Consider the following 12,004-nt stretch of genomic DNA (forward strand, 5'->3'; position numbering starts at 1 on the left):
TGTTTTGCTTTAATTTGGAGTTTTATGTCAGCTTAAGCTTAACCTAGAAAGGCAAGTTGTGAAAGTCAAGTAAATTTTTCTGAGCCCTAACTTGGAAGAGAAGCTTGTTTAACAGTGATTTGGGGTGTTGGCTTTGGAGTCAGACAGACTTAGATGAAAATATTAGCTATTTAACCTTTTCAGTCTGATTTATAAGATGGGGATAATAATGGTCTCTATCTGTAGGGCTTTAAAGTATGTGAAACAGTCTTTGGAAAACACTTAAACTGGACTTAACACACAGTACATGGTCAAAATTATTAGATATTAATCTAGCTTGTTCAAGCAGCAGGCTACTGGATAAATTGCAAGGTGGTAGCTTGAACCTTCCGAAAATGCTAGATAGAGCAATTTCAAATTCCACAGAAGTAACTGGTATGTGTGTGTGTGTGATGTTTCTACCACAACAATATGAATAATTATGATTAAAGGATTAATAGTTTTAATATGCTTTTAGTGCCAAAGTTACAGTTGCATAGTAATTTTGACAGAAACATTGCATTATCCTTTACATTTAAAGATAATTTATATTTCAAATAGTTGTGTTTATTAGCCCTAGGTAGGAAAGTAGCCAGGAACTGAAGTATTCATCTTTAACCAAGTATAATTCTTAATTAAAGTATGAAAACACGTGACCCAAGGGTATCTTGTTATTTACATTTGCATGTACTGATGTCCAAGGCCAACAGATAAGCCATAAGAAGTGTTAGGCTGATTGTGAGTGGTTGTTTTATTTGTAAATTTTCATGAGATTGGGTGTTCAGTTAATTCAGGGACTCTACTCATCACATTGTTGACTCACTTCCTAAAATCTAAAAGATTTTTAAAATGTCTTTATCTTGCCAGGCGCAGTGGCTCACACCTGTAATCCCAACACTTTGGGAGTCCGAGGTGGGTAGATCACCTGAGGTTGGGAGTTTGAGACCAGCCTGACCAACATGGAGAACGCCCCCCCTCCCCCGTCTCTACTAAAAATACAAAATAAACTGGGCATGGTGGTGCATGCCTGTAGTCCCAGCTACTTGGGAGGCTGAGGCAGGAGAATCACTTGAACCTGGGCGACAGAGGTTGCGGTGAACCAAGATCGGCCATTGCACTCCAGCCTGGGCAACAAGAGCAAAACTCTGTCTCAAAAAAAAAAAAAAAAAAAGCCTCTGTCTTTAAAACAAACCCTTTAAATCTTCTTGTTTTTGTCTTAATGCACGTCAGTTGCACAGAATTGGGCTGAACCAGGAGCTTAGCTCATGCCACAGATGATTTCTCGTTTTACTAATTGCTCCACTGGGACACAGAGATGTGGTTTATAATAATTTTAAATAACTATAAAGGGTACAGTGTTATTATTAATTGTTTCTTGCCTATGACATTATGCTCTGAAACAGTTGAAGCATTTGATTGAGTAAATTATTGACGCTTTTCACTCCTAGAACATAGCATAATGATTTGTGGCTCATACTTCTAGGTGAGTAGACAGTGAGCAAGTTACTTAATCTATGCTTCCATAAGTGTTATAAGGAATAAATGAGCTAATCTATGTATATAGCGTTTGGATTAGTGCCTGGTGCATAGTCCACATTCAATAAATGTTAACATTAAATTATTGAAATTTTCTCTACATGTTGTATAATGAGCATGCATTATTTTTGTAACAGGAAAACAGCTATACAAAATTTTAGTATTTCCCCCAAATCTAAAAAAAGCTCAGTAATTTAAATAGTCCTGCCAAATAGTACTTACAAAGTAAGAGAGTTAGGCAATCATCATTATGTCTTTTGAATGTGAAATGGTTTGTAATTTGTTAAACAAGTTAATTCTTCCAAATCTCAATTCCATTTTCTTTTTCATTAGACTTTTAAAAATCAGTAATGCATGAAGTCTGTTACAGTTTAAAATGGGGAAAAGCAATGTGCACAGTTACATTGTGTTATTACAATTACAGCTAGCCTAAAAATTATTTTTAAACCATAAAAAAAGGCTAGAAGAAAATACAGACAAATTGGTGATGGGATTATGGTGCTCCCCCCACCCCAACTTGCTTTTCCCCTATTTTCCACAATGCGCCTATATATATACTAAAAAATAATTCATTTGTGTAATAGTTACTAAACAAATCTGGTTTATTAACTACAAATACTAAAAATTGTGTAATAGTTACTAAAAAACAAATCTGGCTTGTTAACTACAAATAGCAGGATTTTGTTGTTGTTTTGGAAAAAGCACCAACTTTTATGGCAGTTGAATGTCCTTCGGTTAAATGTCAAAACCTTTGCAGTGAGAATTGTTTAGCAGTAAAAGAGAAGGCCCAGAAGCTTGTAGGTTGATCTTCATGAGGAATATTTGAAAAGTCTACCAGTGGGTTTTTAGGATCTGCATATAGACCTAGTCCACTAACCTTGACTTTATGGAAGTTGTGACTTCCCAGATCCAGGCCTGCATTGATGAGCTGCGCTTTTACAGCACCTTCAGTATATCAGACACCAGGAAGACAGTAATGAGGCAAATATTGGTGCACTTAGTTTAACAGGAAGGTTGGATAGATAAAAACTAATTACAGCACAATTGTATGTATTCTATATACTGGGCTGTTTCTAAACCCTTCCCATATACAGTCTTGCTCAGTTCTCACAACAGCCCAGAGGAGGAAGCTGAGGTTCCCTAAAGTCTGAACCTTGCTTAAGTTGCAAGAACAGAATTTGACCCAGAAGCATCTTAACTCCGCATCTCATGCCCTCTGTGCAGGGATGGAGGTGCATCCAGCCAGAGGTGAGAGTGAAGAGGGCTTTATGGAGTCAGTTTTGCTTAAAAACTATAAATCAAATCAAGAGAAACATGAGGAGGAGACTCCTTTTAGGGGACCTACCTGAGGAGAATCATCAGTGCCTCTCCATCAGACTTGCCACTCTTTAGCCATAGCGGTTAACACTTCCAAATGGCTGCTGAGACCCAGCAGGCCTGAAGAGAACACAAAGGTCCAGTCCTTGGTGACCCTGTGAAGTCTACCTCTTTCATCCCTGGACTCCCAAAGGGGGCCTGGATAATACAGATGAAGGAACTGACCTGCTAAGTCCTGTTCTAGAACCAGCAGATACCCACACATCCTGATCTCCCCACTTTCCTCCCTTAGGAACGACAGGAGAGTAGTTAACAGGTAGCATGGATCCAGGGCAGATGGTGGAGGTGATTTGACTTAAGATAACTTCTAGCTAGATTATTCCGTTTATTGGAGAGTCTCTCTTGAAAATCATTTCTGGTGTTACTGAAATGTTTGGTTTATCATGTCAGGCTTTATTGGGTATCATAAAAGTGCTTGGTTGTGAAGTGTCTGGTTGCCATCCTGTGACAAGGAGGGTTTTTGTCTTCTTTTAATGGGTCTGCATTTCAGAGAATTACTGTATAATAAAAACTGGAGTGTTGGCCGGGCGTGGTGGCTCAAAGATCGAGACCATCCTGGCTAACATGATGAAATCCATCTCTACTAAAAATACAAAAAATTAGCTGGGCATGGTGGCAGACGCCTGTAGTCTCAGCTACTCTGGAGGCTGAGGCGGGGGAATGCCATGAACCTGGGAGGTGGAGCTTGCAGTGAGCTGAGATCACGCCACTGCACTCCAGCCTGGGCGACAGAGCAAGACTCCGTCTCAAAAAAAAAAAAAAAAAAAAAAAAAATACTGGAGTGTTGGAGACTATTAAGACTTAATACTTTCAGTTCTGCCGGAGGGTTAGTAGCTAAAAGTTCTAAGAGATTGGTTGCTAAAATCTTCTGTAATTTTCAGTTTCATTGATTGTATAATAACTGGCTGACGTTGGGCCCAGAGAGTCAGAAGGCTTTGTATTCTGTGTGCTTTCTGACACAGTAGGCCACCACTCCCCTTATAGGCAAGGTCATGTGATTGACACATAGGATCCCCTTTGGTTGACAGAAGAGAGAAGTATAAGCTCTGGTTGAACTTGAGTTTGCGTGATCACACATGCTCACTGGAGTGAAGTCTGAATCAGTTGTCATCTCTGCACTTGTGTGTAGAGAATTGTCTTCATTCAGAACGGCTGTGTCCAGACTCACATGAGCCCATCTTAACTTCACTGATGTGAAATAATCAGGCTTTTATTTAGCTGCAGATGGCACTAGCCAAGACGTCCTTGACCACTGGACACTAAACCCTTAACTCCCCACTGGGACCCTTTGACTAGACCCCAAGCTTGCAGTTACATCAAATTTTGTGGGATTTTGGGTGGGGGGATAAATTATTGCCGAGGAAAAACATGAGGTTTTTTCTCAAGTGAAGACTCATACTGAAATCCATTAACCCACCATAAGCTAAAGCTAAGGATGGAAAGAGGAATCAAAATCTGAAAGCCTCCTGGACTTTATTGAGGCTTATTGAAGACGTGAGATAACATCATCATACCAAGTTTAACCAGAATCTCAGGCAAATTAGAAAAGTGTAACCTTTAGACTGGATGCCTGAGTTATACCTACACTAATGAAACCTGAATTATTAGACCATGGCCTGCACATTAGACCATGGGGCTTCATGTGGGTATATAAGGTCATGATTGGCTGTGCAGATAAGTTGTCATGGGAGGGTTGGATGTCTGGCCAAGAAGCAGAAAGAATGGATTATGACTTCTTGACAGGGATGCCTTGAACTGTTGTACAGGTTGTTCACTGCACAAGAGGGCCTGGGCAAGGAGGCAAATGGGAGGTTCACATCTGCTAAACAAACAAAAACCACATGCATCCTGAAGTAGGATTGCCTCTACTAGGACAAAAGGGAACTTCTTTCTGATGCTATCAAGCCTGCAAAAGGCTAGGTGTACTTGGAGGGATTGCCTTTTTTAACACACACAAAGGCACAATATGGCTACCAGCAGTTCTGCTTCTCAAAGCCCCTACAGCCACAGTAGTCCCCTAGATGCCATCAGCTGGTAGAGTCTGTCACTTAACCATTTGGTTTATCATGTCGGGCTTTATTGGGAAACGTATAAACTTCATGAATGCCAGTGGAATGAAGGAATAAAACCATGTTTTCTGTGGTGTGTGTCAGCAAGGTACATGTAAAAAAGTAGTATGGATTATATATGCTAGGAAAGAAACATTCAGTGGTACACGTTGCCTATGATGAACTTCTTTCTCTTCAATTCATTATTTCTGAGGGTCACTTGCCAGGGTCACCAGCACCCGTTGTGCTGTTGGCCTGGTGCAGGGAATGGAGTAGCAGTAACTCTTGGGAATGTGGAGAGAGGTTCATGTTATTTATTGATCAGCCATAGGCCTTTTTCCTTGGGGACAGGATGCAAGTAACAGTGGTTGCAGGAGCCTTTGGAACTTACCTATGAGTAGCTGCTACTTCTGGAAAAAGGCTCCTAGTTTAGGCTAAGAGGTGCGGAGTCTTGTTGCCAAAGGTATGACAAACTCAGAGGGTTTGTCTGTGTTCCTCTTAGTACCAACTGGTACTACTTGCATGCTTTTTAAGTTGATCCTTTAGACAAGCCTATAGTCAGAATCAACTTCCTCCTCCTGGCTCCTCTTCTGGGAGGCATTTGCACAGCCTGTAGGATCAGCCATGTTTAGTGAATCTAACTGCTAAGGTAGTGGTCCTGAGGGCCAAGGTGCTGGTTCGTACTTCATACCTAGGCCATCTGCTGTTTTCTGGAGACAATACACCTTGTGAAAAAATCCAAAAGATGCAGAAACGTGAATGCCTTTCACATTTAACCTGGTTAAATGCAGCCATCTTCAGACATACTCATATTCTCAAAGCAGAAAGAGCAGAAGATGACAATTCCTAAGAATTTCTTACAGAATTTCTTTAAATAACTAATTCACTTGTTGTGTTTCTAGTATGATTTGATTACACAAAATTCCAGGAGTCTCAAGTTTTCAAGGAATATCTCTGTCAAATTAAGCAGAATATTCCAGCACATGCCTTGCCCTCTTTTTTAACATAAATATTTGATGAGCAGCATGCTTTTTCCAAGAGCAAATCAATGCTCCTGGCAGGCCGCCTGGGAGGTAATCCTAGTGTTCCTGTCTTTGCCTCCCATTCACCTACAGTTCTCTGACTTTCTTCTGGCTGTAATAAATATCAGGGGGCTCAGAGCCACCCACATCCAGCAGGTAATATAACACAGGGCAGAAATTACCCTCTCCACGCTCACTGTGCTCACCTTCTGAACTCTGGACTGAGATTTCCCTGACCGACTTTCACATGAGAACCTACCTGCCTAAACCCAGGTTTCTCCAAATCCTCCTCCTGAGCTGCTGAACTCCACCTTAGCTTTATCTCTTCCCTGCCAATCTTGTGCTTTCTTCATACTTTTGGGAAAATTGCCTATGCAACCTCTATATTTTTGAAAATACATAATATATGATCTTGAAGAAACATTATAATCTTATATAAAGGTAAACATTTTTGACAATTTCCTATAAGAATTCCCTACAAGATTTCTTTTCTTTTTTCTTTTTTTTGAGACAGGATCTCACTCTGTTACCCTGGCTAGAGTGCAGTGGCACAATCATGGCTCACTGCAGCATCGACTTACCTGGCTCAGGTGATCCTCCCACCTCAGCCTCCTGACTAGCTTGGACTATGGGTGCCTGCCACCACGCCTGGCTAATTTTTGTGTGTTTTGTAAAAATGGAGTTTCACCATGTTGCCCAGTCTGGTCTCGAACTCCTAGGCTCAAGCAACTCCTGAGGCTGCCAGCCTCGGCCTCCCAAAATGGTAGGATTATAGGCCTGATCCACCATGCCCAGCCCCAGGATTTCTTTAAATAGAAATTCACAAAAAATCAAAAGTTTTCATATTCAAAAATCTTGCTCCCATCTTATCCCCATGCACGCCTGTCCCATATTCTCTGCAAGTAGCAACTTGTAAATACAATCTAAAAGAATATATGGTATTTTAATTCTTCCCCCTTCTCTCATTAAAGATGGTATATATACTCTTTACCTTGCCTTTTAAAATTAGCAGTATGTTTTAGACATCTGTCTCTGCAAGTATCTCTCTCACACACACATAGAATAACAAGTTTTCCATCACGTGGATGTACCATGGTCCTCTTGACCAATCCCTACTGCTGGACCTTTGGGCTGTTTCCCAGTCTTTTGCTATTACAGACAGTGCCGTGATGAATAAAGATGTAATACATCATTTTGCTTTGTGAAGGTGTACCTAAGGATTGATGCCCAGAAGTGGGACTGCTGAATCACAGTGCTCTGTAGTACCCCTCCGGAAAGATTGAACCATTTTGCCCTCCCATTAGGAATGTATTGGATGTCCTGGTTCCTTAGGGCCACCGGCCATAAAAGTGTCAGCTCTTCTTATTTTTGCTAATCTGGTTTCTGCACAACAGTAATTTAGAGCCATTGAAATATTTTTTATTATGAGTGAGATGGTGGTTTGGGGCCGTTCTTACATCTTTTACAGAATGTTGATCCTCCTGTGGGCATTTGTTGACCTTTCCTCTTGCATACATCTCTGTCAGAATCTCCTAAATACAGACTTATGAATGTGATGGCTCTTTTGGGCCTAAGGGTAGAGTGGGCTGCCAAATTGTCAGTGCAAAATCAAGAGAAGTGGAAAGTAGGGTTTTATGCCAGTTGCTAATGTCTGAATTAAAAATAGTTTTCAGCTAATGGTATTACTAAACTGGGGCTTCTCCAAAAAACATGATGAAGATGATCTTCTAGCCTGGAATTTCTCCCTCTCAAACAAAAACAAAAGAGAGAGGTTGAGAATATATACATTTCAATAATATTTCCTGCAAAACTTAAAAACTTCCTTTTAAGAAGCCTAGAATTTTCCACTTACAAGTATCTCCTCAAAGAAGGTTATACATGCCACATTTTGTTGTTGTTGTTTACTCTCTGAATTGGGCTCCTGTTCTCCCTTTAATTTCACCATCAGAGCTTTGTCTACTGTATTTCCAGGGTGAAAGAGAAGATGAAAGTAAAAGCACAATGTAAGAAGTCAAGCCAGAGCTTAAGATTCTACAAAGGATGTGGGATTGGAGTTGCATAGAATCATCTTTCTTTTTGAAGTGCTCTTTCAGTCAGCTCTTGGGATGCTATTTTAATATAAAATTAATTTTCATCTTTTAAAAACTGAATGCCGTTGAAAGAGAGGGAAGTTGTTATATGATGGGAAGATGGCTGTGGCTTTGTTTTTGGAAATTCACAAGAGGCAGTCTTATGAATTTGAGTATAAAGTTACCCTATATCTCCATCAAAAAACAAAAAAAAGCAAAAAAACAAAAAAAAAATTTTAAACTCACAACAGAAAACTCTGTCTCTGGGAGTTCCCACACTAGCAATGAGTGGCCCATGAAAAATCCCAAAGAAAAAATTTTATCTCCCAGGCCCAGTGCTCTGTTTCTTTTCAGCTCCTGAATATGTACTTTCTGACTTTTGTGAAGGTTGCTTTGAAGTTCTCTGGATGTTTTATTTTCCTTCTAGCACTTATCTCAATCAATTGTTATATTAACCTACCTCACTATAGTGTCAGCTTCATAAGGGCAGGATCTTGGTCCAGTACCTAGAAGGGTACCTAGCACCGTTGGGTGCCTGATCAGAAGGGACTGACTGCTTCTGGAGCTAGCTGGGTCTTTGTGGTCCTGTATCAGACATGAGCCTGAAGGAGGTCATGTCAGCCATTTCTTGGCCTTTTGACAAGATACCCTAGCCCAGGGATGTTCAATCTTTTGAACATGGGCTCAAAAGATGGGCCACAGTGGAAGGAGAATTGTCTTGGGCCACACATAAAATACACGAATACTAACGATAGCTTATGAGCTTACAAACAAATTGCAAAAAAATCTCAAAATGCGGGGCGCATGTGGCCCAGGATGACTTTGAATGTGGCCCGATACAAATTCGTAAACTTGCTTCAAACATTATGAGATTTTTTTGCGATTTCTTTTTTCAGCTCATCAGCTATCGTTAGTGTATTTTATGTGTGGCCCAAGACAATTCTCCTCCTTCCAGTGTGGCCCAGGGAAGCCAAAAGATTGGACACCCCGGGTTTAGAGCTTGAGTTTGCAGTTTCAGTCTCTTGGGCAAATCACCTGACCTCTCAGATGCTGTTTTCCCGTTTGCAAAACAGAGATAGTAACACCATATTTCAACAAATTTAAGATGTCATTGATTAGATGTGCTAGTATTCTATGTGCCATTATTCTATGTGCCGCTAAGAAAAAAAAAATGCTGCTGATTAAACTATAACGCACATCAGCTGTAAGAGTGTGTTAGTTTTCTATGGCTACTATAACAAATTACCACAAATTTAGCAGCCTAACACAACAAATATGAATTATCTCACAGTTCTGTACGTTGAAAGTAGGGGTGGACTTGGCTGGTTTCTCTCCTCTGGGTTTTACAAGGCCAAATTGAAGGTGTTGGCCTCTTATTGGGAGGCTTTGGGAAGAATTCATTTCTAGGCTCATTTAGGTTGTGGGTGGAATCTAGTTCCCTGCAATTATAGGATGAGGGCCTCTGGCTCTCTGCTGCCTCTCAGCTGGGAGCCATCAACTCCTAGAGACCTCCCTCTGGTCCCTTGCCCCTAAGCCCATATCAGAGCTAGCAACATTATGACAAATCCTTCTCACGCTCGGGATCTCTCTGCTGGTATTTGAGCTGAGAGCTGAATGAGCAGGAGGCAACCAGGTTAAATCTGGAGAAGAGCGTTCCAGGTAGAGGGAGCAGCCAGTGCAAAGGCACTGAGCTGGGAACAAGCTTTGCGTGTTTGAGCACAAAAAGAAGGCTCCTGTGGTAGGAGTGTAAAGAATAATGAATGAATTAATACGTGGTAGGAGATGAGTTTGGAGAAGTCGACAGAGAATAGGTCACATACGCCATTATAAAGAATCTGGATTTAATGAAAATGCAATTAAGAATTTGCAGGGAAATCTGCTTTTTGTTCAGAAATAAGCTGTAATGAGTGTGGCATTTTGCATACACACTATGTTATTTTTGAAGGGAGGCAAGTTTAGGGTTGTGGAACTGCTGCTTTTTAAACTATTTTAAGTGTAACCAGTGCAAAGGGGAAAGAAGAGGAGGAAAGTGGCTTGGCAGAACTAGGGTGAAAATAGTGACTACCTGAATTCAGTAAACGAAGATCACAGTCTGTAGAATTTTCCTAAGACACAGCTGTAGATTGTCTGTCTCAGGCTCTTCAAATTCAGGTAGACATTTGCTGAAAACTGATCTCATCATCTTCCCCTTAAAACCTGCTTTCCGGCCTGTTTTCCGTAAGACATTTCCATCCACCCAGGTTGCTAAGCTCTGAACCCTTGAGTCATCAGGAACGCCTCCCTCCTCTTCATCTCTGCCTAGCTGGTACACCCTGCCCCCAACCAAAGCCTGGGTCCATCTCCTAAAGCGTCCATATGTCTGCTCCTCCCTACCCCCATGCCTCTCACCTGGATTGTTGTTGTGGCTTCCTAACTGACCTTTACTCTGCACACTGCCACCAGCATGATTTCTCTAAAACATAAATTTCAGTGGGTCACTTCCTGGCTGAAAATTGTCTGAGTTCCCCAGAGGCATCGGAGTCTAGTAATGAAGGTTCACACTGCCCAGGTTCAAGGCCTCGTGATGCTTCTTACCACCTCTGGAATCTTGGGAATGTTTTTCCCGGCTGTGTCTCAGTTTACTCATCTCTAAAACGAGTGTGACAATAGCACTTACCTCACAGATAGGTTATGAAATGTAAATGAGTTAATAGGTGTGAAGCACTCATAACCATGCTGGGCACACAGAAATCCTCAGTAAACATTATTCTGGATCTCTCTTTCCTTTGTAGAACAATTCAAGCTTGTCTTTCTTGTGGCTCTCCACAATAGCCCCTACCTCCACCTTTCTCAGTGCCAAAAGCTTGGTCAGCAGACAGACCTCTTTGTTAGCAGTCTGCAGCTAGATAAGTCCATGTTTGGTAATTTTTATAGCAGTTTGACCATCATTTTACATCTGTTGAATCTGTTGATTCGGAACTGGACTTGCATTTTGTCCCATTTTTGGCAGTTCCTTTTTGCTGCATTTTTATGAAAGATTTGGTCCATATTGATTTGGAAGTTAAAAAAAAAAAAAAACCTGGTCTTTCCCCATGAATAGTTTGAGAAGCACTTCTGTGTCCCCACATACCCACTATGTGATTCACATTGGCCAAGTTATCCAAACTCACTGTGTAACCTTAAATATCTCTGGATTTCCTACACTGTTTCCTCTGCCTAGAATTTGTTAGACATTTATTAAGTACCTGTAATAAGTACAAGACCCTGGGGACATAAGGATGAATAAGGTTCTGCCTCTACTTTTGAGAATGTTTCCCTCAAACCACCTAGTGAATTCCTACCTGTCTCTCGAAGCTTAGCATAATTTCATTTTTTCCTTCATTCATTGAGAAAACATTTATTGGCCAGGTGCGGTGGCTCACACCTATAATCCCGGCACTTTGGGAGGCTGAGATGAGAGGATTGCTTGAGCCCAGGAGTTTGAGACTAGCCTGGGGAACCCAGTGAAACCCTATCACTACAAAAAATTTAAAAATTAGCTGGGTGCAGCCAGGCGAAGTGGCTCACGCCTGTAATCCTAGCACTTTGGGAGGCCGAGGCAGGTGGATCACAAGGTCAGGAGATTGAGACCATCCTGGCTAACAGTGAAACCCCGTCTCTACTAAAAATACAAAAAATTAGTCCAGTGTGGTGGCGGGTGCCTATAGTCCCAGCTACTTGGGAGGCTGAGGCAGGAGAATGGTACGAACCCAGGAGGTGGAGCTTACAGTGAGCCGAGATCGCGCCACTGCACTCCAGCCTGGGCGAGAGTGTGAGACTCCATCTCAAAAAAAACAAAAACAAAAAGCATTAGCTGGGTGCAGTGGCGTGTGCCTGTAGTCCTAGCTACTCAGGAGGCTGAGGTGGGAGGATTGTCTGGGCCCAGGAGTTTGAGGCTGCAGTGAGCCATGATTGC

The 12,004-nt window shown here is 41.5% G+C and overlaps 1 protein-coding gene across 3 annotated transcripts in view; it reads left to right on the forward strand.

Moving 5' to 3' along the window:
- Window positions 1-12,004, forward strand: part of LOC105498434 (G protein subunit gamma 12) — a 129,454-nt gene that overhangs the window by 2,296 nt on the left and 115,154 nt on the right. The window lies entirely within an intron of this gene.

This window comes from Macaca nemestrina, chromosome 1 (genome assembly GCF_043159975.1).
Source record: "Macaca nemestrina isolate mMacNem1 chromosome 1, mMacNem.hap1, whole genome shotgun sequence".
NCBI classification, from domain to species: domain Eukaryota; kingdom Metazoa; phylum Chordata; class Mammalia; order Primates; family Cercopithecidae; genus Macaca; species Macaca nemestrina.